Here is a 23,062-nt window from a genome sequence, read left to right on the forward strand (position 1 = left end):
AGGAGAGGATCCTGATTACAGTGGCATAAGCATTGCTTGTAGCATTCAACTATTCAATGAACAGAATATAAATTGGAGTTATATCTACCTACAGAACAAAACAACTCATCACATCTTCTCAAGTACTTCATTGAAATGTCATTCAAAATCGACGCAAGCTTGCACAACCTGCATAGAACTGAGATCTTAGAACAAATTTTTTTCAGTCAAGGGAAGCTATGTGTTGTGTTGAAGTAATATTCGGTTTTAAGTAGTAAACTACTAGACAGCCTTTACAAAATAAAAAATGGCAAAGAATTGAAAGTATTGTAAAGTTGGTACCACAATGGAGAAAGTGGCAAAGAATTGAAAGAATTAAAGCCAGCATATACAAAATAAAAACACTAACTTTTGCAATTAGATTTTTAAAGTTGGTACCATGCATGATACTTTAAAAAAATGTAAAAACAAAGACCCTGTGTTCATCCAAAAAGTATTCAACACATAAGAATTGAGTCCAAATAATTATGGAGCTAAAAACTTACTGGAGGAGCCAAGACCAACCGACTTTAAACAATATAAAGAAACAAGTTATCGACACATTAAAACCTTTCAACTTGGGGAGGAACAAAAAATTACCTGATCACGAACAAAAGCCCATGCATACACGTCTAAATTTAGATAGACCATCTGACCAGCAAGGAAATCTCACACAGGGTAGCAATCAGCCGTACAAGCAAATAGATATATTTAACCAGAGTATAAATCACAAGGTGGGGAAAACCATAAATAATTCCAACACATGCATATTTATTATTTATTTTTATATACACAAATATATGGTTATAGACATATACTCAGCTCAACAAGCTTTTATCCTCAATCTTGGGGTCATTTCTTATCACCACAGCCCAAGTTTTTACCTCTTCCTCTAACCAAGAGTTCAGTCGAGAAATAGAACTCACATTCATGAGGAAAGTTGAATGATTTGATATTTCCAAGTTTAGATTATCAAAAGCTAGCTGTGATTTTCCTTCAAGTTCTTCTGCTAAATCATCCAAATGTTTTATACTAGAACCATACATGGATTTAAGCCCTCGGAGCTGTGCTTTAAGTTGTTCAGTAGCCTAAATATACATTAAAAGAACAGTATGAGTTCCAAATCCTCCATGTGTCTGCTTCAAGCATTGCTGAAATCACTGATAAAAGAAAATTGAGTTCTTGTTTGTAACCAAATAATTTATATTTTACCGTGGCCTTTGTAGATACAAACAATTGTGTCTTCTTCTATTACTTTCAGTTGCTGCTCTTGTTCTGTTACAGGCAGCTACAGTTTCATGTAAAACTTCAAGCTGCTGATCTAGTTGAGTGCAAAAGTTCGGGATTAGAACTCTGTTCCTGTCTTCCACTTTACTTTTGTGATCTGTTCACAAATCATAATAGGCAATGTCAATGAATCAATTTTTTGACAACGTGATCTTCTAATAATTTAAATAAAAAAAAATACAAACCAATGTCTGCGAGCAAGCTAGATACCTCTGATGTTGCATTCCCCAGCTCAGCATGAAGCTCAAATGCTTTTTCAGTCATCGCTTTCTCTAACAAAAATATAAAAATCATTGATGCTCTAAGTTATTTTCAGAACATTTCTCCCCAAGATAGTGAAGCTTTTTAGGATTATCAGAGTAGAATGCCGATACTATATTTTCATAAGAAAATATTTGCCAAAAAATATTACAGAACTCTTGGTTACTGGATCCTAGTAGATTAAATTATATGAAACAATAATGGTGGCAAGCTTCCAAGCAGTACTAGGATAATATCAATTGTTTGGAGTGTGTGAAGAGATTAGCAGCTTAGAACTCAACCACAAGACAAAGAAAGCCAGAGCATTTGGCTCATACAAGCAAATGGAGACTAAAGGCCACTAAAAGTGTTGATCTTACCTATATGAAATTTTTCGAGGGGTGGACTAGTTACAAAATATATAACGACTACAAAAAAAAAAATTATAACAGCTTGATTGAGCCGTACAATTTATGAAGGCCCAGAATTTCTACCCTTAAGTCTGGCCAATCCAAGTCCCATCACATTTTATACTTGTGAATTGAATGATTTGTGCCAAACTAAATATAACCAATCATTTGTATATATTACAAAATTTACATTTTAGAAAGCCTCTAGTCAGGACATTAACTTGGTACCATGATGGTTTTGTTCCCTTTTCCAAGAGATTGAAAATCCAAATTTTGTAGTAGAGTCCTCAGAATTAGTTGGCATAACAAGATGAAAAATGCACACTCCCATGACTCAAGGAAGAATAAAACAAGTATGTTCCACGATAACCAATGTATCAGTGAAATGAGATGTCTCAAAGACTTGCTATCAAGAGCTAGTAAAGAGACCTCAATGTAGTCAATTAGTTTGCTATCTCAGTACATATAAGTGATGTTTCATCCTAAAAAGATTTAAAGAAAAACTGAGTTAGATCAGAAGAATTTTCTTTGGGTGAGAAACAATTCCATAGTGGGGCCCTCCCAGTTGTAACATTATCCCAAAAGGTATCAGCAACAGAAACAACATATTAATAAGAAGTTGCTATATTAAATTGTTGAGTTGAAGCATCTAAGAATGGTATTGGTGACAACCTGGTGGCCTAGCAGGTGGTTCTGGTGTCAAGTGAAACTTTTCGTGGTTTCGAAGAACTTCACAGATTTCAGTAGGATGGAGACAGCGGTGTTGTGCTTCTTACAGTATCTGCTCAACGTCTACAAAAGTTCAAGATTTACATGTTAAAGATCTGAAATAAAAAATAAATAAATAAATAAATAAACTACTCAAAGCATTCATAAAATCAACAAAATTATAAATGACATGAAGACCCATAATCAACAAACTAAGCACTGTATTTCAAACCAACCATGCCCAATTCATGCATGCAGACTACTAACTAGTTTTGTACAATTCAGAAGTTACAATGTGTTTGGATTGGGTGATTTGGGAAGAAAATAAAAGAAAATTGAAAATTTACACCTTTCAAGGTTATTTCGATCATATAACATGAGACAATTTCTTTTTCCCTTCCTTTCTCTCCTATTTATCTAAAATTTATTTTCTCACTAGACTTGTATAATCAATTTATTTCCTCTCCTAAGTTTGAATAGAGTTAAGGAGGCATTGCATGTAATGTTAAAAAGCTTGGCATCATTCCATCAATCCAACCATAGAAAAAAGGGGCATTTCCAACGAAATCAAACAATATATACAGAATTTCAAAATACCAAGAACAAACTAAATGATCATTGCAACATTACTCAAATTTTAAGCTAATAAATTGATTTTTAAGCCTCAATTAAACTAAACATGAATAACCCATTAATCAACTATGAACCAATTAACATGAGAGAGAGAGAGAGAGAGAGAGAGAGAGAGAGAGAGAGGGAGAGAGATGCATGGAAACGAACCCAGTACAATTAATAGAGTAGAAAATAGAGAGCATTTAAACAAGAACATAAAATCTTCCATTAAAGCATTACATATAATTATATAATAATAATCTTCAACTAATAACCTTTAAACACTTAAAACAAATAGTATGTAATATGTATGAGCATCTTGGCAACAAATTATACAAATCCAAACAAGTCAAGTTACCAATCGATAGTCATGATCTTCCAAATTTTACCGATGATATGAACGAATCCCGTTCCATTTAATCATTGACAAAACATACCTTTACTTAGAAAATATGAAGAAGAAGAACTCCGAAAATATGAGGAAGAAGGAATATATTTCTGTTATATTCAAAACTTCTTATATTACAAGACCAAATGACACTCCTTATATAGGAGATATTACAAACATCATCATAACCCATTATATGCCACTTACATATTATATATTACCACTATCCACCACTATCATATTCTATACATACCACTATCTACCACCAACACCACTATCATATTCTATACATGCCACTATCTACAACCAACACCACTATCATATTCTATACATACCACTATCTACCACCAACACCACTATCATATTCTATACATGCCACTATCTACCACCAACACCACTATCATATTATATGCATGAACACAATTTCCAGCACTCCCCCTCAAGCTGGTTTGAAGATATCTTCCATAGCCAGCTTGCTAGTCAGCTTATCAAATTGCTTCTTGTGTAGTCCCTTTGTTAGCACATCAGCTAATTGTTCACCTGTTGGAAGGTAGGTCATACAGATTATGCCAGCATTGATTTTCTCCTTGATGAAATGTTTATCCACTTCTATATGTTTTGTGCGATCATGTAGAACTGGATTATGAGCTATAGATATAGCTGCTTTGTTGTCACAATAGACCTTCATAGGTGTCGGGTGAGAAAGCTTTAATTCTTCAAGAATTCTTTTAATCCACATTACTTCACAGATTCCATGGGCAACAGCTCTGAACTCTGCTTCTGCACTACTTCTAGCTACCACATTCTGTTTTTTACTCCGCCATGTAACTAGGTTTCCACCTACAAAGGAGCAGTATCCGGATGTTGATCTCCTGTCTGTAACACTTCCTGCCCAGTCTGCATCTGTGTATACTTCAACTTGAAGATGTCCATGTTTCTTGAATAGTAAGCCTCTCCCTGGAGTTCCTTTCAAATATCTTAAGATCTTATAAACGGCCTCAAAGTGCTCTGCCCCTGGTGAGTGCATGAACTGACTTACCATGCTGACTGCAAAGGCAATATCAGGCCGCGTATGAGACAAGTAAATCAATTTCCCTACAAGTCGCTGATATTGTTCTCTCTCTTTGACTTCTTCAGCCTTAGCAGCTTGTAACTTCAAGTTAGGCTCGATCGGAGTCTCCGCCATCTTACAACCAAGCATACCTGTTTCTCCAAGGAGATCAAGAACATATTTTCTCTGATTAACGAATATACCTTCCTTGGATCTTGCAAATTCCATTCCGAGGAAATACTTGAGGGCTCCCAGATCCTTAATGTGAAATTCTTTTGCGAGTTTCTCTTTGAGGGCTGCTAACTCTGCTTCATCATTGCCAGTTAAAATGATGTCATCAACATAAACAATCAAAATTGCAATTTTACTGTTTTTTGAATGTTTATAAAATATTGTGTGATCTGCTTGACTCTGCGAGAAGCCACAATTGATAACTGCCTTCCCAAAGCGTTCAAACCACGCTCTTGGTGATTGTTTGAGTCCGTATAATGACTTGTTCAATCTGCATACTCTGTCACTTCCAAGTCTCTGCTCAAATCCCGGCGGTAGGCTCATGAACACCTCCTCTTCAAGATCACCATTAAGAAATGTATTTTTAATGTCAAGTTGATGTAGAGGCCAATCTGAATTTACTGCAAGAGATAACAGTACTCTGATGGAATTTATTTTAGCAACAGGAGCAAACGTCTCCTGATAGTCGATCCCATAAGTTTGAGTGAAGCCTTTAGCTACCAGTCTCGCCTTGTATCTCTCAACGCTTCCATCTGCGTTACATTTTATCGTAAACACCCATTTACACCCAACTGTTTTCTTGTCTTTGGGTAGATCAACTATCTCCCAAGTACCACTTCTCCTTAAAGCATTCATCTCCTCCATGACTGCTAATTTCCAATTCGGATCATCCAATGCTTCCTGTATATTCCTTGGAACAAACAAGTGTGAAATCCTAGATGTGAAAGCTCTATGGTTTTTAGACAATCTTTGATAGGAGAGGTAATTTGCAATAGGATGTTTAATGCAATTTCGGACACCTTTCCTAATTGCTATAGGTACATCAAGGTCGGAAATAGAAGGAATAGGATTACCTAAAATTTCGATGCCAGAACTCGGGTGGACATTCGGGTCATTAGGATGGACATTCGGGTCATTATTCCTCAGATGAAATCGCTTCCTAGTATAAACCTGAAGCTCAGGATTTAGATCATTTTGTAGTACTTCTCCCCCTAAACAAGAATCTTCTTGACTAGGCACCATAGAACTTGGTTCTCCTAAGTGATCATTATCAGACAGATGTGGTTTTTGTGTAGGATAAATGACATTGGGGAGCGGAATAGAAATATCCCAAAAACGGTCTTCTACTCCACTTGTCTCCCCCTGAAGAGAAGTGTTGGGGAAATAGGATTTTGTTTCCACAAATGACACATCCATACTCACATGAAATTTCTTGTTTTGAGGATCGAAGCACTTATACCCCTTTTTGTTTGAGGAATAACCCAAAAAAACACATTTTATAGCACGGGGGTCAAGTTTTGAACGAAATTGACTGGGAACATGAACATAGGCAGTACATCCAAAAACTTTGGCGGGTAAATCAGAAAACAACCTCGTGCTAGGAAAAAAAGTTTTGAGACAATCAAAAGGTGTTTTGTATGTTAACACCTTTGTAGGCATCCTGTTTATCAAATAAGAGGCTGTTAAAATTGCTTCACCCCATAAATATTTAGGAACATGCATGTAAAACATTATAGCACGTGCTACTTCAAGTAGATGTTTATTTTTTCGTTCTGCAATGCCATTTTGTTGAGGGGTATCTCGACATGTAGATTGATGAAAAATCCCCTTTTTTTCCAAAAACTCACCCAACTGCTCATTGAAATATTCTGTTCCATTATCAGAATGTAAAATACCAATTTTGGTTTGAAATTGGTTTTCAATCATATTGTAAAAATTTGTGAATAAATTTTTCACGTCAGATTTTTTATTCATCAAATAAATCCAACATAAGCGGGTATGGTCATCAATAAATGTAACAAACCATCTTTTACCAGAAAGAGTAGTGATTTTAGAAGGGCCCCAAACATCACTATGAATCAAATAAAAAGGTTTTGAAGCCTGGTAAGGTTTTGGCAAATAAGTAGAGCGATGAAATTTTGCAAAAATGCAACTTTCACAATGAAAAGAAGAACAATCAATCCCTTTAAATAATTCTGGAAATAAATGTTTCAGATAAAGAAAACTAGGATGTCCTAGCCTATAGTGCCATAGCATTATTTTTTCTCGAACAGAGATTGAACTGGTACTATTAAAGCTCTGAGCTTTTTTATTACTAACAGGTACTTCATCAAAGTAGTAAAGACCTTCAAGCATCCTAGCACGCCCAATCATCATCCCCGAGTTCTGGTCCTGAAATTCACAATGGGATTCAAAAAATGTAACACGACAATTAGAATCCTTAGATAGTTTACTGACAGACAAAAGGTTACAGGCTAAGTTGGGGACGTGAAGAACAGCATTGAGATTAATTTTCTCAGTTAGTTTAATAAATCCTTTTCCTGCAATAGGTGAAAAACTACCATCGGCTATTCTGATTTTGTCATGACCAGAACAAGGGAAATAGGTACTAAATAAATGGGAAAAACTAGTCATGTGATCGGAGGCACCGGAATCTATGATCCACAGAGAGAAGTTTAGGCAAGAGAAGGCTTTAGGATTTCTACCTGTTTGTGCCAACAAAACACTAGGAGTACCGGTTGAGGAGTTGGATTTTATCAGCTTTAAGAGTTGATCAATCTGCTCTTTGTTGAAGGGACCTGAATCGGCTTCATTAGCGGTAGGAAAGCCACGATTCTTCTCTCCTTGTTTGCTGCTTTTCCAGTTGACAGGTTTGCCATGAATCTTCCAACACGTTTCGCGTGTATGGCGAGGCTTGTTGCAAAAATCACACCAGACCCGTGGCTTATCATCAAACCTGCGCTGGTAATTTGCAGCCTTGTTGGCCGCAGCATCGCTAATTAAAGCAGAAATTTCAATTGATTCACCATTACCTTTTTTCTTAAGCATGACGCTCCTTCGGCTCTCTTCTCTTCTGACTTCGGCAAATACTTCGCCAATGGATGGGAGAGGAGGTCTGCCAATAATTCTTCCTCGCACTTCATCGAACTCAATGTTGAGGCCGGCAAGAAACTTGTAAATACGGCTGTCTTCCACAGTTTTCTTGTGGTGGTTGCAGTCGTCAACCGATTTCCATTCGTATGTGTTGAAGATGTCAAGATCCTGCCACAACCTTTTCAACGAATTGAAATATTTGGTGACGGAATCATCTCCTTGACGAATCTCTCCCAACTTCAAATTTAATTCGAAAACTTGAGATTGATTTCCTAGGTCAGAATACATCTGACTAACATTATCCCACAATTCTTGTGCAGTAGTATAGCACATGTAATTAGAGCTTATATCCTCCTCCATGGAATTGACCAACCATGTCATAACCATGGAGTTTTCAGCGTCCCAATTGTCGAACAGCGGATCATTAACAGCAGGAGCCTTCTTGTCACCAGTGATGTAACCGATCTTTCCTTGCCCACGGATATACATCCGGACAGATTGTGACCAGCGGAGAAAATTATCACCATTTAGGCGGATGGTGGTGATTTGGACAGAGTGAGAGTTGGACGTTTTCACCGGAATGGCAGCGGCAGGGGTTGAAGTGGTTCCGGACGTGACTTCCGACATGGCTATGACGGTTTTAGGGCTGCTGTGTTTTTTGTTGCTCTGATACCAACTTAGAAAATATGAAGAAGAAGAACTCCGAAAATATGAGGAAGAAGGAATATATTTCTGTTATATTCAAAACTTCTTATATTACAAGACCAAATGACACTCCTTATATAGGAGATATTACAAACATCATCATAACCCATTATATGCCACTTACAAACTATCCACCACTATCATATTCTATACATACCACTATCTACCACCAACACCACTATCATATTCTATACATGCCACTATCTACAACCAACACCACTATCATATTCTATACATACCACTATCTACCACCAACACCACTATCATATTCTATACATGCCACTATCTACCACCAACACCACTATCATATTATATGCATGAACACAATTTCCAGCACCTTTCAATTCGACTTAACAAAACGACTCAACTTTTAGAACAATCAATTGAATGGGTAGTCATGATCTTCCAAACTTTACCAATGGTATGGACGAATCCATTGCTTCATCCAAATGTGTAAAATATCTTAGCTAGACTTAAAAGTTGAGTTACGCGACTCGATTTTGAAAATGATGAGAGGACGAGCTCCTAGGAGCCTTCAAAGTCATGTTAATTGTTCAAGTTTGACTTGAAAACTAATCGAATTTTAAAAATATGCTCAAACTCGATTTTGAAAAGGATGAGAGGACAAGCTCCTACGTGTCTTCAATCAACAAATAGACTTACATCCTGCTCAAGATGATTTTGGACTTCTCATATAATTCTCTGATTATTTCTTAAAGTACTTACCAAATAAAAAAAATCTGCTCAAAGTCAGAGTTTATGGTTAACTGGTAAAAGCAGAGCCTTGAGAAAGAGAGAGAAGCTGGAATGAAATTCATGCTCAACAAGGCTATGACATATTTACTAAAAGAGTTCAAAAATGATCCATGAGAGGCCTAAACCACCAAGACATCCAAAAACAAAAACAAATATCCACATGACACAAATATCCTAATTGTTCTATTATCAACAAAGTGGGCTAACAGTCCTGAGCTGTTTGAAATCGCTGACTCTATCTTCATATATAAAATGTTGTGAAAACAAAGCAACAAATTTTCAAATTTTTAGAACACCATGTCACAAAAGGCTTCAAGATATATCAAACTCCTCTTCTGTAGACACCAAATCCATTCAACTTTCTCCAAACTTTGTTGCAAAAACTTCATTTCCGGCTTGCCACTAATGTGGAAAGTTACTCTATTTTAGTAAGGTGCAATTGGCGGTTGGAGCAGTTTTCTCTTAGACAAATTGTAGGCATACTAAGATCATAACTTTTTGACGTAATTTGAGCTGAAGCAACTTGTAAGATTAGATTTCAAATCTACTTCATTTGAAATCCTTAAGTTAAAAAACAGAGCCTTAAACTATTTAACAAAGACTAAAAATGTACTCACATAATCGTCAATTCATACAGATTCTACAAAATTCTAATCAAATTCAGAATAAAATAAAATAAAAAAGCACAAAACAACAAAATTTATAAGAGCAACAAAATCATATGTTCAAAATTGTAAAATTTTCCAATAATTCAAACCTAAGGAATCCAATTCTTCAAGCAATAGCAAAAAAAAACTTAATCAAAAGGCGTGCACACACGAAAAAAAAAAAAAAAAAAAACCCAGAAGAGATAGAGATAGACATACCGACTAACTGAGACAGATCTCCTTAGCTTTTTCTATAACCCTAACAGCAATCTTCTTCAAATCCGCTTTGACGTAGGGTAAAACATCAGCAACCCCTGCAATTCAGAAGAAAAAAAAAAAAAAATCAAAACAATCAATTCACTACATGAATCTGTATATATAGAGGATTGAATGGAAGCAATCAAACAAGATCCGTAAAGAAGAACCATTGCATTTGCGAGAGAAAAAGAAATTAGGGATTTGAGAGAGAGAGAGAGAGAGTTCAAAAATGACTTTATAAAATAAACGACAATGCTACGTAGCTCAAATTTTGTGGATCAAAAGTGACTCAAATGGTCAAAACGACGTCGTTTTGAGTATAGAAGAACATAAAAATGGTCAAAACGATGTCGTTTTGGCCATTTGAACCACTTTTGAGTCACAAAATTTGAGCAACGAAACATTTTCTTAAAATAAAATAATGTATTATTTGGGTTTATTGGGACCAATTAAAATTGTAGGTAAAAGTGGTTGATTTTTTTACAACCAAATAGTCTTGTCTAAAAAATATAATAATATGATTAAATATATATTTTTTTAAATTTCTTCATTTTGTCCTTAAAAATATAATTTTTTACAGACAAATTATTTTTATTCTTAAAAAAAAATTATCTTTAAAACCTTAGCCTGCGTTTGGTTGTGTTTTGTAAATGTGATTTGAGAGTATGAGTTTTATTTTGAGTTTATGTGTTGTAGAATTATGATTTGAGTGTAGAAAATTTGTTTGGTAAAGAGTTTTGAAAATAGTTTTGGAAAAGAGGTTTGATTTGAGTGGAGAATTGTTGATGTGATATTTGATATGTGATACAAAAATTTACAATTCATAACTAAACATACAACTCAAAATTATTTTAAAACACATAAAAAATTTAAAAAAATTCAGAAAATATTTTTCCTGAGTATGTAAATCAATTGCCAAAAAAAAAATCTGGAATTCAGAGGACATCCGGGTGGACGTCCCCAAGGACATCCGGGTGGTCTTCCGGGTGGACTTCCTCAGGCAAAATTTTGACAAAAAACGCGACCTGTGCATCAGAGTTCTCTGCAGAGAGTGGAAAATTGATTTCAAAACCATAACCAAACATCATACTCAAACACACGTGTAGAAAATTGATTACAAATCACAATCAGACAGAGCCTTAATTTCTTGTAGTGATTCTTGCTTCGGAATGTTGAAGGGCAATGGATACAACATGCATAGGAAGAATAAATCTGATTTACCAAAGAATGACTTGTGGAATTGCCGGTAAATCATGATGTGTGTGTGTTCATAAGAAAGAATGACATGAAAAGTTCAAAAAAGATGTGACAGCTACTGAGTAAAGTTAAATATAAAATTCAAAAAAAACAAATAAATAAAAATTATGAAAACTATATATCAATAAAATTATTTACCTTCGCTACAACATTAGGAAAAGTTGCATCTTGAAGATTACATATTTCAACCTGTTAAGAAAATACTACAGCTTAAACAAAGTACAATACATGGTGCATATAAAAATACATATAAGTGTGTGTATATATAAGCATGTATCTATATGCAATTGAGAAAACGGATGTAAGGTGTAATGTCCTGGGAAAACACCTCCCAAATCCTGTTCCCCTACCTCAATCCGCATAGATACAACCATTAGATAAAGAAATAATAATACAATTCCGTAACACTTCTTCCCCGTTGAACTATTCCCAAAAACTTCAGTACAGTCTACTTACATCCAGAGTTAAAAGGAAACAATTCCATAGCTATGAAGTTGTACTAAAAAGAGAAACCAAAAAACAATAATAAATAAATAAAAACAAAAAAGGCAACACTCTATCAAAAGTGTGCATGTTTTAAAAATAAAATTCTTCACATTTACACAAAATAGCCCCAAGGCTTCAACACAAAACATCAAACGATTGGGCATTCATGCTTCATCCAAATTGCTTTCTATAGTAAATCATTTAAATGGCTCGTCAACTTCATTTCCTGAAAATGGTTAGTTTTTGGGGTGAGTGAATGCCCAGTAGGAAATATATTTAACAAATTATATAATTAATTGAAATACACATGATCATGCAATGCAAACATTTGATAAATTTTATTATGTATGCATATGAATACCTTTATGCATGAGTATGAAATGAGTAAATGTTAAGGTTAAATAAGCATTTCCTGATCTTTCAGGGGTGGTAAATACTATGACATTCCAAGTAAGAGCCGTAATTCAAAATACATACATAGATATAAATTTTGTATACTGAAAATAGTCCCACATTTGCTGACTCCAGAAACGGGAGGGCGATGGGCACCCAAAAACATTTTTTCCTTCCCCATTTGCCGACTCCAGAAACGGTGGGACTGTGGACACCCAAAAAAAATTTTCCACATTTATCCTGCCGTATGCGCAAACAGGGCAATTGGGAACCTTGACTCCTCGCGCAGGTACCAAATACAAAACACAACTCAAAACCACCCAACTCACAATCCGGACTCATAGACTATTTATCTCCTTTCAACTTTCCATCATTCAAATCATCATTGTATTATAAAAGAAATTTAATAATGCATATGATGTATGAATTTGTAAATTCTCATTTTCCCCTAAAATGATTTCAATGCACAACAATTCAATAGTTCACATGTCAACAATGAGAAGATTCTTCAATTCATAACCATCATCATCTCCAGTTTTAGTGTAAAAATCTCAAAGTCTAACTTTTCAACATCAAAGTCAAGTAAATATACTTAATTTTAGGTTTTAGAGGCCAATTGGGCAAAAACCCCTTTTAAGTCTTCCAACCACTCATACACATTAGTATCACACCAATCCAATAATTCATATTTCAACCCCAAAGTCGAACAAACATGCCCAATTTCATGTTTTGAAAATTAATTGAGAAGAATCCCTCTTTATTAAACAAGTTTCAAAACTAGGATTTGTAGAAAATCAGGAGTTTCTCTCTTTCATAAATTATAGACTAATTTCCATCATCAACAACACTAATCCTCAATAATAGACATACTTCCATCCATAATCATAAATTATTGCCCACATCCTTCAAAATCATTTATTAACAAACACAATCCATACATATATATATATATATATATATATCTACAAAGGTGAATATCTAATGAAGCATAACTCCTTTGTCCAGACTCCGGTTTAGGTCGTTCTTGTGTTCAAAACCCTAGAAACAAGCTTTCCAATGGTTCCAGCCTCACATCCAAATTTAAAGTGTGGAAAGAAAAAAGGACAAAAGAGTAAAGACTACTCATGGGACAATTATCCGAATTAATGTTTTTGGTTCAATCTTACTTTACCATTATGATACCACCTCAATCAATATCACAAAATGAACCAAAGAGGCTCCAAGTACAATAATAAGAGTGTCAAGAGCAATCCCACAAGTCCAAGAAGTACGAAGTGTTACATAAGGGGAGGGTTACCTGTTTACTATTGCCCCACAAATCTTCATACCAGTTTATTCCATCCATATCTAGAGGAGATGTACAATTAACAAAAGGGTTACTCCATAGTCAAACTTTTGAATAGAAAATAAAAATAAAAAGGAAAGAAGAATCCAAAAATATAAAGGAACTCTTATACGCTAGAATATATATATATATATATATAAACTGGAATATATAATTCAACATGTAGCATATATGAGCATGCTGCTCTTATCATAAATATATCATGGCAAAGAGAAATAGAAAAGAAAAACAAATTATAAAAACTTGCAAAAGAAAGTTATTCATCAAACTATATTTTCTTAGAGAAATCCACAAGTAATTATTAATTTGAGCAATAATCTTATATACACAATCAAGTAACAAAGAAATTTCGAATAAACAAATTTCAGAACAGATTCATACAACATAAACCTCTTTCAAGTCCTAGAAAAGTAAAGTAGTGATTTCAAAACAACTTCATAGGTATTGCTGGGGTATAGGTATAGCATACCTCTCCTTCTGGGATGTTGATGACATGTGGCATAAATCCGAGTCCTGTTGAACTATTCATCTATTCACCTAGAAGATAAACATTGATGATTCGAGAACACAATCAATTTCTCTAACCTCAAAAACCAAAAAAAAAAATTTAAAAAAATAAAAAACGAAGTAAAAGAATAAAAAGGAAATATCAGGGGGAAAAATAGATGGCATTGTCACGCAATAGATAGAATATGAGGCTCATTCGATTCAAGAGAGCGAGCGAAGCACTTCTTGTTCTTATAGATGTGAATATGACACTTTAGCATTATACAGAAGAACAATGTCATGATTTTATTATTGTTTATCAATCTCAATGACAATTAACATGCAATTTATACTAAACTTTTATCATAAAACAATGATGACAAAGCAAATTCCATAGCTAATTTTCTATTCATGCAATTAGAAGAATATAGAAGTCCCTGTTAAAAAAAAATGCATAGCTAATTTTTGTTCAAGTAATGAAATCTTAAAATGAAATATACTAGAAGCATATCACACTTTATAACCCCGGTACATTCCCAGTTCTTCCCTAGGCTTGGAAAATGAGACAACTTAGCACAGTAAATCTAGAAAAATGAAAACATGTTGTCATAAACTTCATGTGTGATACATAATTTTGTAATCCAAATGAAGAATTTAATTGCATGCGTGATCAATAACCATTAGTATAGAACTAAATTAAACTTTAGAATTTAATTATGAAAAGTTAGTAAAATTGTAATGCTGAAGTATTAAAATTATAATAAAAAAGAGGTTTAAATTATAAAAAAGGGAATGAAGTAAGAGCATGCATCATACAATTCCATTCCATTCATATGCAGATATATGTGGCCAAAAACGGGGTGCAAACACTTAAATGTTAGAATCAAACCATGAATGATTTCAATATTAACTCCAACTGCGTGTACAACTTAAGAAGAAACTCCAAAAACTTACTACTTAACATTCCAAGGATAAGTAACAAGACAAATTATTTCTTATATTTAGCCCAAATTACATAACCAAGTAATAAAGAGAAAATTTGACATATAATACAAAGTACCTCAACAACAGTTTCCCAATGATCTAAGGTGATAATGTTGGAGCTGTGGAAAGTGGATACTGTGGCAATGGTAGCTAAAGTAGCCCAACACGGCAAACAAAACACATATCAATCCTAGGAATTGAACTTGCTTAATTGTTGTCAAGTATTAACAAGAAGATTGTATTCTTTGCTAAAAAGATATATAAAAAGAAATTGTAATCTTAAAAAAATACATAAAAAATCATGTATGAAGAATATCAAGTCCAACAAGGTATTCCATCATATCATCATCAACTTGATAATTTGTAAATTAGTTTTTTGTTGCACTGCAACTAAAACCACATTTATACAGGAAAGATTACATGTTCTAGAATTTAGGGATTAAAATCTTTTTCATTTTACACTTTTCTCAACAACCAAACAAGGCGTTTAGAAAATACACACGGAGTAGTGTATACCTTTGTTAGAATGATGACAAGAAGCTCCATCTCTGCTTTGGAGTCGAAAATCTAAGTTAGATGACTGAAATTTATTCGATAAAAACAAGGAAATCAGATTTTTATTTTATTTTATTTATATATATAGAAATTAAGAGTAAAATTAATGAAAATGAAATATATTAATGAAAAAATAGAAAAAGTTAGATCATATACTTGAGATGCCATCTCGAGGTCTGAATTGGTGGTTTACGGAGGGATTAAAGAGGTCGACTCAGCGAGGTTTATGGAAGAAGATGGAGTCAGAGGCAGAAATTGAGACCCCGCTCATCTTCCTGCACCGATTCATCTTCTCTTCCAGTTCACAGATCCAAACACCAGCGCACTAAAAAATTTCAAATCCAATCTGCCATAGGCATTTATATATATATATATATATATATATGTGTGTGTACATGTGTGTGTGTGTGTGTGAGAGAGAGAGAGAGAGAGAGAGAGAGAGAGAGAGTGGCCTGAGCAAGAAGGGGTGTTGGTGCGAAACGAAAAATGGAGAGACGACTGAAGAAGAGAGAGAGATAGATCTACATTGAAGCATGAGACCGATCATGAAAATGAGATCGATTGAAGCTGAAGATCTTAGATCTTCATTGGAGTCCTAGACAGAGAGCCCTAGACAGAGAAGAGTGAAGAGAGGAAGAGGGAGAGAAGAGAGGAAGAAGAGAGGAGAGAAGAGAGGAAGAAGAGAGGAAGAAGAGACAGAGGAGAAGAGAGGAAGAACAGAGGAGAAGAGCCAGCACCACCGCCGCCGCCGAGGATCGTCGCTGCTCGTCGCCGGCCGTCGCTACCCGTCGCCTCGTCGCCCGCCGTCGCTGCTCGTCGGCTCTGCCTCGCCTCCGCCCCCTGCCCCCCGCCTCCAGCCCCATTTGTTGGGCCCCCTCCAGTCCCTCCTCCTCCTCCTCCTCCTCCCTCTTTCCTCCTCCTCCTTCCTTCTCTTCTCCTTCTCTGCTTCTGATTCGAGCCAATTTCGAGCTCCACCTTTCGAGCTACGTAGCACTACCGTCAGAGTTGTACAATCGAGAGCACGAATTTAACAAATTAGGGCGACTGGATGAGATTTTTATTTGCCTATCGTTAAGCCGATTGTTAAGCCGACGGATGCGTGACGACGAGCGGACGGTTGCGGATTGATTTTTTTTAATTCGTTTAGTTTTGAATGGATGACGAATTTGAGGTTTATTTGACCGTAACCGAATCACCGAACTACTAAACCGCCGAGCATCTTTAATAATTTGTAAGACTTTATATTTTCAATTTGTTTATATATTCTATTTGTGTTTTCAATTGAAAAATAGTTTAAATATTCTGTTGAATATATTATGTTGAAAAAGAGTTATCAACTTAAATATTTTTTTGAATTAAAAATAAATAAATGTATTATTTATCTATATATTTTAGTTTTTAAATCTAACTCTAAAAATAATAAATAAAAAAGATTATATATGCTGGTTGGTTTTTGTTTTCAAAAACAGATATAGATATAACAATACAAAGACATACAATCTCTACTACTGTTTTGTTCATGGTTTTGGTAGTTTGAATTGTTTTTATATTTTAAGAACCACTGATTATAATAGTTTATGTGGATGAGGCATGTTGTAATTGTAATATGTGGATAAAGTTTTAAACTTTCTTTCTTTGGATGAGGTATGCAGTGATTGTAATACTATGTTAAGTCATTGACTATAATTTTTTATTTTTTATTTATTTTTTTAGATAGTGCACAAGTTGAATAATGTTGAAAATTTATAAAATTTTAAACCGTCAAACCAATTCGCATCAATCCGCCAATCCGCTCAATCCACATCCGTCGCATTGGCGGACGGATGCGGATTGATTTTTTTCAATCCGCCAATCTGGCGGACGGATGACGAATGTGAAGTTTTGTGACCGCAACCAACCCACGCCCACTCTTAATTGAGGCTAAAATAGCCTATGACCATGCTAGTAACCAAATTAATTTGTCTCCAGCTCTTAACCATATCAAACACGCATGGATCAACTAGTCAAATGAGAGTAAGTGCAACTTTTTTTTTTCCCTTGTAGTACATATCATGAAGGAATATAGTGCATTTGTATAGCTTTCTCCTAAACTTTATTTTTGTCCCTAAATGATGGTTTTTAAAGACCAAATTCAATTGGTCCCTAAATATTAGTCTCTAAATTTTACTTGATTTGGTTGCTTGATGGTTATGTTTGGTTTAGTTTTCGGAATTTTTTTTCTTTTTAAAAAAATTAAGCGAAAAATTAAATAAATCAAAAAAAAAAAAAAAAGAAAACCTAGAGTTTGACACTCGTAACAAATCAATCCCTGAGGTTTTAATTTCATCAATTTAAACAATTTTTTTTAATATATATTTTGGCAAAAGTTAAAACCTTCGTTTATTTCTATTAATATATTAACAGAAATATTTTCTTATACACATGGCTTAGGAGGTGGTGTGATCTCGAATTGGTGGCTTCACGCACATCGCATGTCCTGTCCTACCATTGTCCATTCTCCAATCATCTCTTTCGCTAAGTCTCCAACGTTAATCTATATCTATATATGCAATATGTATATACAAAAAATGTGCAATATATATATACAGTAAATGTGCAGTAGCTTAACAAAAATACCCTCAACTTCGTTAGTGTTTTATAGTAGCCCGGGTTTTGACCTGATCCTTTTATACTCCTTGATTTTGGATTTTGGATTTTGGCATCTATTGGTGTTGTCGTTATCTGTTTTAGTCCTATGTCAACTTGGAGTTGTGAATTGTTTCTATTGAGTTATGTTGAAATAGATTGGGACTTAGCATTTCTGGAGTGGGTCTGACTGTCTGAGTTTGAGTTCGCTCGAGCGGTCTTTCTGTCACTCGAGCGGTCTTTCATCTCTTCTAGTTTACGAGTTTGTAGTCTGAACTTCTGGGAGTAAGGTTTTCTTCACTTGAGCAGTGTTTTGGTCACTCGAGCAATCTATTCTACAGAGTTGATCTTTTGAGAGTTTAGTTATTCGCTTAAGTCTAATTTTGGTTGCTCGAGTTGTTTGTTTGTATAAAGTCGCAGGGTAAGATCTTTTTACTCACTTTTCTGATTTCTCTTTCTATCTCTCTCTCTGCAAGTATCTAAAACTCAAAAAGTCTCATATCTCTGTAAATTTCTTTCTTAAATCTTTCGATCTACTTCAATCCACGAATCTCACTATCCTAGTGCTTTGGGATTAAAGGTAGAGATTAAGGAGGGGGTCATTTTGTAGTGGCCTGGGTCAAAAAACCTAACCCATTTTGTTTTTGAATGGGACGCATGTTCGTCTTGGTTGACATGGACCTTTTCAAGGTGGTTTAGGACTTTGGGGTGCTTAGGCTTGGCTTTTGAACAGCAACCCAGGTTTGCTGCCGTAGGTTGGTTGCGCCTGTGACCTTGGCATTCGTGCCTATGATTTGATAAGGGCAGGATCGTGCCCGCGATGGGCAGCGACCGAATGTGGCATTCAGGTCTGTGTATGGGGTGAAAATTGCTTCGCCTATGAGGAATCGCAAAGGTTGGCCACAATTTGAAGATCGTGCCTGAGAAGAGTTGGTTGAGCCCGTGGTGTGTTTCATCGCGCCCGTGATAAGTCGTTTATTTAAGTAGTCTGTGCGTGCAAAAAGTCACTTTTTTAGATTTCTTCCATCTCTTCTCTCCCATTTCCACCATTTTTGATCTAGTTAAGCTTTCAAGCTTAGGTTTCATCTATTTTAAGTGATCTTTTGACTCTAGTTCCATATGCCAAAATGTAGAGGGCTGTGAGGGCTTCGATTTAATCTGAGCGGATCGTGTTTTCATTGCCAGTGGATTTTTAACTTTTCTTTGCTTCGTTTCAAGATGTAGGGATTCTCCTACTCCTTTTCAATACCTCACTATAGATAGATGTGTGGTAAATTTTGTAGTATTAAAAGCATGATTTTGAAACATGATTTAATTAAAAGTAGATGGGTTAGTTAGGATTTGGATTTATGGATTTAAGTGTTAGGTTTATGGTTGGTTTTGTGATGTTGAGCACGTTGAGATAAAGGGTTGTGAAGTCTGAGCTTCTAAGCAAGTGATTGTGGAAAGATAATGGTGGTTGTGTTGGTTTTGGGTTGTATTTGAACATAAAGGAATTAGGGTTTTGATAAATAATAAGTGAGTATTGATATGTACTGGATATGTTGGGGATTTGGAAGTGTGGAAATTGGTTTTCAAAACAAATTGATATTTCATTAATTCTTTTACAAAATTGAGAATTGGAATTGGGTTTATACATATTTGTGTTTGCTCTTCAATGATTAGTATCTGTAGAGTTTTGTCCTTGGCCATCAGTGGAGGATGGTATTAATTGTTGCTTAGTAGATGTCATGTGTAGGCATTATGTGTTAGTTTATGTAATCTAGGATTGTGTTGTGTGGTTATAAATAGATGTTGCTATCTTTTTGTTAGTTCAATACTGTGTTGGTAGTATAACGGTTCTGGTTTAGACCTGACCCATTTCTTGCTTTTGAATCTAAGAATCCATGTCCTTAATTATTGTTCATTTCAATTTCATCTTGTTACTAGTTGAGTTTCGCTGTGTGGGAGTTGTGGTTGTGTTTGAAACAGGTTTGGAGTTAGTTTTTCAAAAGAGTTGTTCCCTAAATTTTTGCTTGTTCACTCGAGCGATCTTTTACAGTTTATAAAATTACTGGAAGTGAGGAATCTTCGCTCGAGCAGTGTTTCTTGCGCTCGAGCGGTCTTTTGCAAGTTTGAACTTTTGGGAGGGGGTCATTGTGCACTCGAGTGGTGTCAATTATTGTGTCTGACACTCGAGCGGTGTTTTGGTAACTTGAGCGGTCTACGTATATATCAGTCCAAAAAAAGGGTATTTTGTGTCACCTTATCATCTCTCTCTTTAAACATTTCAAAAATCCTAAATCTTCACACATACACACTCTCTCTCTTTCTCTCTAGTTCTTACAATCAAGCTCCATATACTCATAATCCATTGATTTCCTAACCCTAGTCCTTTGGAGAAAAAGGTAGAGCACGTCAAGGGCTTCATTTTAATCAGAGGAGTTACCATTTCGGCTCTGCCAAGCTTCAACTCTTGTTCTCTCTTGTCTTCTACTTTGAGGTAGGGATTTCTTTAACCTTTGATATGAATTTTACCTTAGTTATTTGTCTATTGATAAGGTATAGTGACCTGAGAATATTTGGTTAAATCTAGGGTTTGGTTTTGAATTGAAAAGAGGGGTTTTCAAATGGATTCATGAAAAAGGTTGTGGGAATGCGTTTATGATTGAGATTTGTTAAAATGGTGGGTTTCTTTACTTAAAATTGATTTAGTAAGTAAAAGGGGTTTTGTTCTAAAATTATGGATATTTGGTTTGTAAAAGAAAATGGAAAATGATGTTGGATTTGGTAAGAATAGAACAATGTACATGTTGATGATGATGGTGGAGTTGGATATGTAATATCACTCCCATTTTGAAAAAGAAGAGATTATATCTATTGTTGGGAAATTATCTATTGTATAGAAATATCTATTTTGGGCTATCGGTGAAGGATAGCTTAATTGTTGTAGAAATTGCATGAAGATTAGATGAATTGAAACTAATCATTCATTCATCTTACATTGAACATTGTTGTATACTTAAACATGGAAAATGTTTTGTTTTGAAAAAAAAAGGGATGAATACCTTGGTGAATTTGGTTAGAGTGTGTGGTTGTGGTTATTATGTTGGCCTCAGTATCCTTGGTGAAAATCCGGAAACCCGTGTGGTTAGGTGCCGATCCTTCCGGTTACTATCGGTAAAATGGCTTTGGTAGTGCTTGTATAGCTTACTGGCAGACACGTACCTAGACATTCCTAGTGTTTTGTATCGACTACCTTGTTTTCTGTTATAAAAGGATTATTTTTATGAATTGATTTATAATCTAGCATTGCATTGTTTTGAAATGGAAATGTGAAATGTTTGACAAATAGGATGCATTTGTGCATTCACCTTATGACTTTGTTAAGATTCATATATTGCGTTAAAATATCTCTACTGGACTTTGGCTCACCTTATGTGGAAAACAACTTTCAGGTTCTAATGATATGCTTCCACCAAGGACATAGCTTGGGAGGATTTGGAGCCAAGAGCTTCTTTCGTTTTATTTGATGTAACTATTTTATTTTATTTTATTTTTTTGGTATAAGCCTTAGGCTTTAATTGTATTGAGTTGAAGCCACTTTGATGTAACCAAGCATCGTCTTGAAAAGATATAGCCATTAGGGTACATAATTACTTGGGTTTTACATTTCTTTTAACTCATGTATTCGTGTCATACGCTATAGATTCAGGATCTAGAATTTATAAATGTATACCGATCACAATTATAATTGAAATAGAAGATATGATGTTGTTGATCCTTTTTAAAGTAATGCGGTAGTGCTACATGCACCAATTAGTGTACTAACTAGTGTACCAACACTAGTTATGACATTCTTATTGACCACACTCATTAATCACATTACAAATATCAAAAACCTCTTAAGTTATGCCACATCATCAATTGGTACACTATTTAGTATACTAATTGGTACATATAGCATTATTCAAAGTAATATTATCAGAAGGGCTATTGTTATTATTTCAGGGCGTTATAGGTAGAATGAAATTGGTGAAAGATAAGGGAATTAAAATGGTTGTAAATGTAATTGGGATTATGGGATTGTTGTTGAATAGCTTGTTTGGGTAGATTGTAACCATTAACTAATTATGGTATTTGTGGTTGATAATAACTCGAATTATATCATATGAAAATGTTTTGATGAGAATGGAAAACCCGTTGTTGAATGGTGGTGCATTGAGCACATTTTGTAACAGTTGGTGCATGCCTTGGGCATTGGTTATAACAAAAAACGACTAGTTTTAGTTAGATGGTTAGTGTGAATCCGGGTCATGATGCGTAGAGATTATGATAGAGATTATGATGCGTGTTCCTGATATTGACGATTTGGTGACGCTTAGTGATGGGCACAGTGGTGCTTAGCAATGGCCACGGGGTTCAGTAGCACTCAGCGATGGCTATAAGTTATGGTGGCGCTTGGCGATGGTCATGGGTTTAGGTGGTGTTCAATGATGACCACTAGCAGATAGACGGACTTGAGATGATTCACTAGGTTGTAGCGTTGATAGGTAATGATGGCTTAATTTAATTATAAACATGTGTTGTGTAGTCTGTCTTGGACATGGTGTGACCACATGTTATGTATGTGTTGTATGAGACTTTGATGTCGATGTACGTGTAGTGAAGTCAGTGTTATGTATGTGTGACGAGATGGGGTTAGTCGAGGATATTGTTGAGTATGTGTTATGAGATATGGTCGAAGATGTTTGGAATGTTGGATTT

The 23,062-nt window shown here is 35.0% G+C and overlaps 1 long non-coding RNA gene across 7 annotated transcripts in view; it reads right to left on the bottom strand.

Moving 5' to 3' along the window:
* Positions 1-765: 765 nt before the first annotated feature.
* The window catches only part of LOC145804873 (uncharacterized), a 30,281-nt gene continuing 7,984 nt past the window's right edge, over positions 766-23,062 (bottom strand). The window contains exons 2-10 of one of the 7 annotated variants that reach the window (XR_014347564.1): positions 14,136-14,203; positions 13,619-13,668; positions 11,581-11,631; positions 11,211-11,227; positions 10,147-10,241; positions 2,628-2,747; positions 1,516-1,577; positions 1,231-1,402; positions 766-1,106 (exon numbers count right to left, since the gene is read on the bottom strand). This is a non-coding gene — a long non-coding RNA (uncharacterized LOC145804873). Of the gene's footprint in view, positions 1,107-1,230; positions 1,403-1,490; positions 1,578-2,627; positions 2,748-10,146; positions 11,228-11,580; positions 11,632-13,618; positions 13,669-14,135; positions 14,204-15,652; positions 15,717-23,062 lie in introns of all 7 variants that reach the window. The other 6 variants (XR_014347563.1, XR_014347567.1, XR_014347565.1 and 3 more) reach the window with 6 other exon arrangements.

This window comes from Camellia sinensis, chromosome 12 (assembly GCF_055761805.1).
Source record: "Camellia sinensis isolate YWXY chromosome 12, ASM5576180v1, whole genome shotgun sequence".
NCBI lineage: Eukaryota > Viridiplantae > Streptophyta > Magnoliopsida > Ericales > Theaceae > Camellia > Camellia sinensis.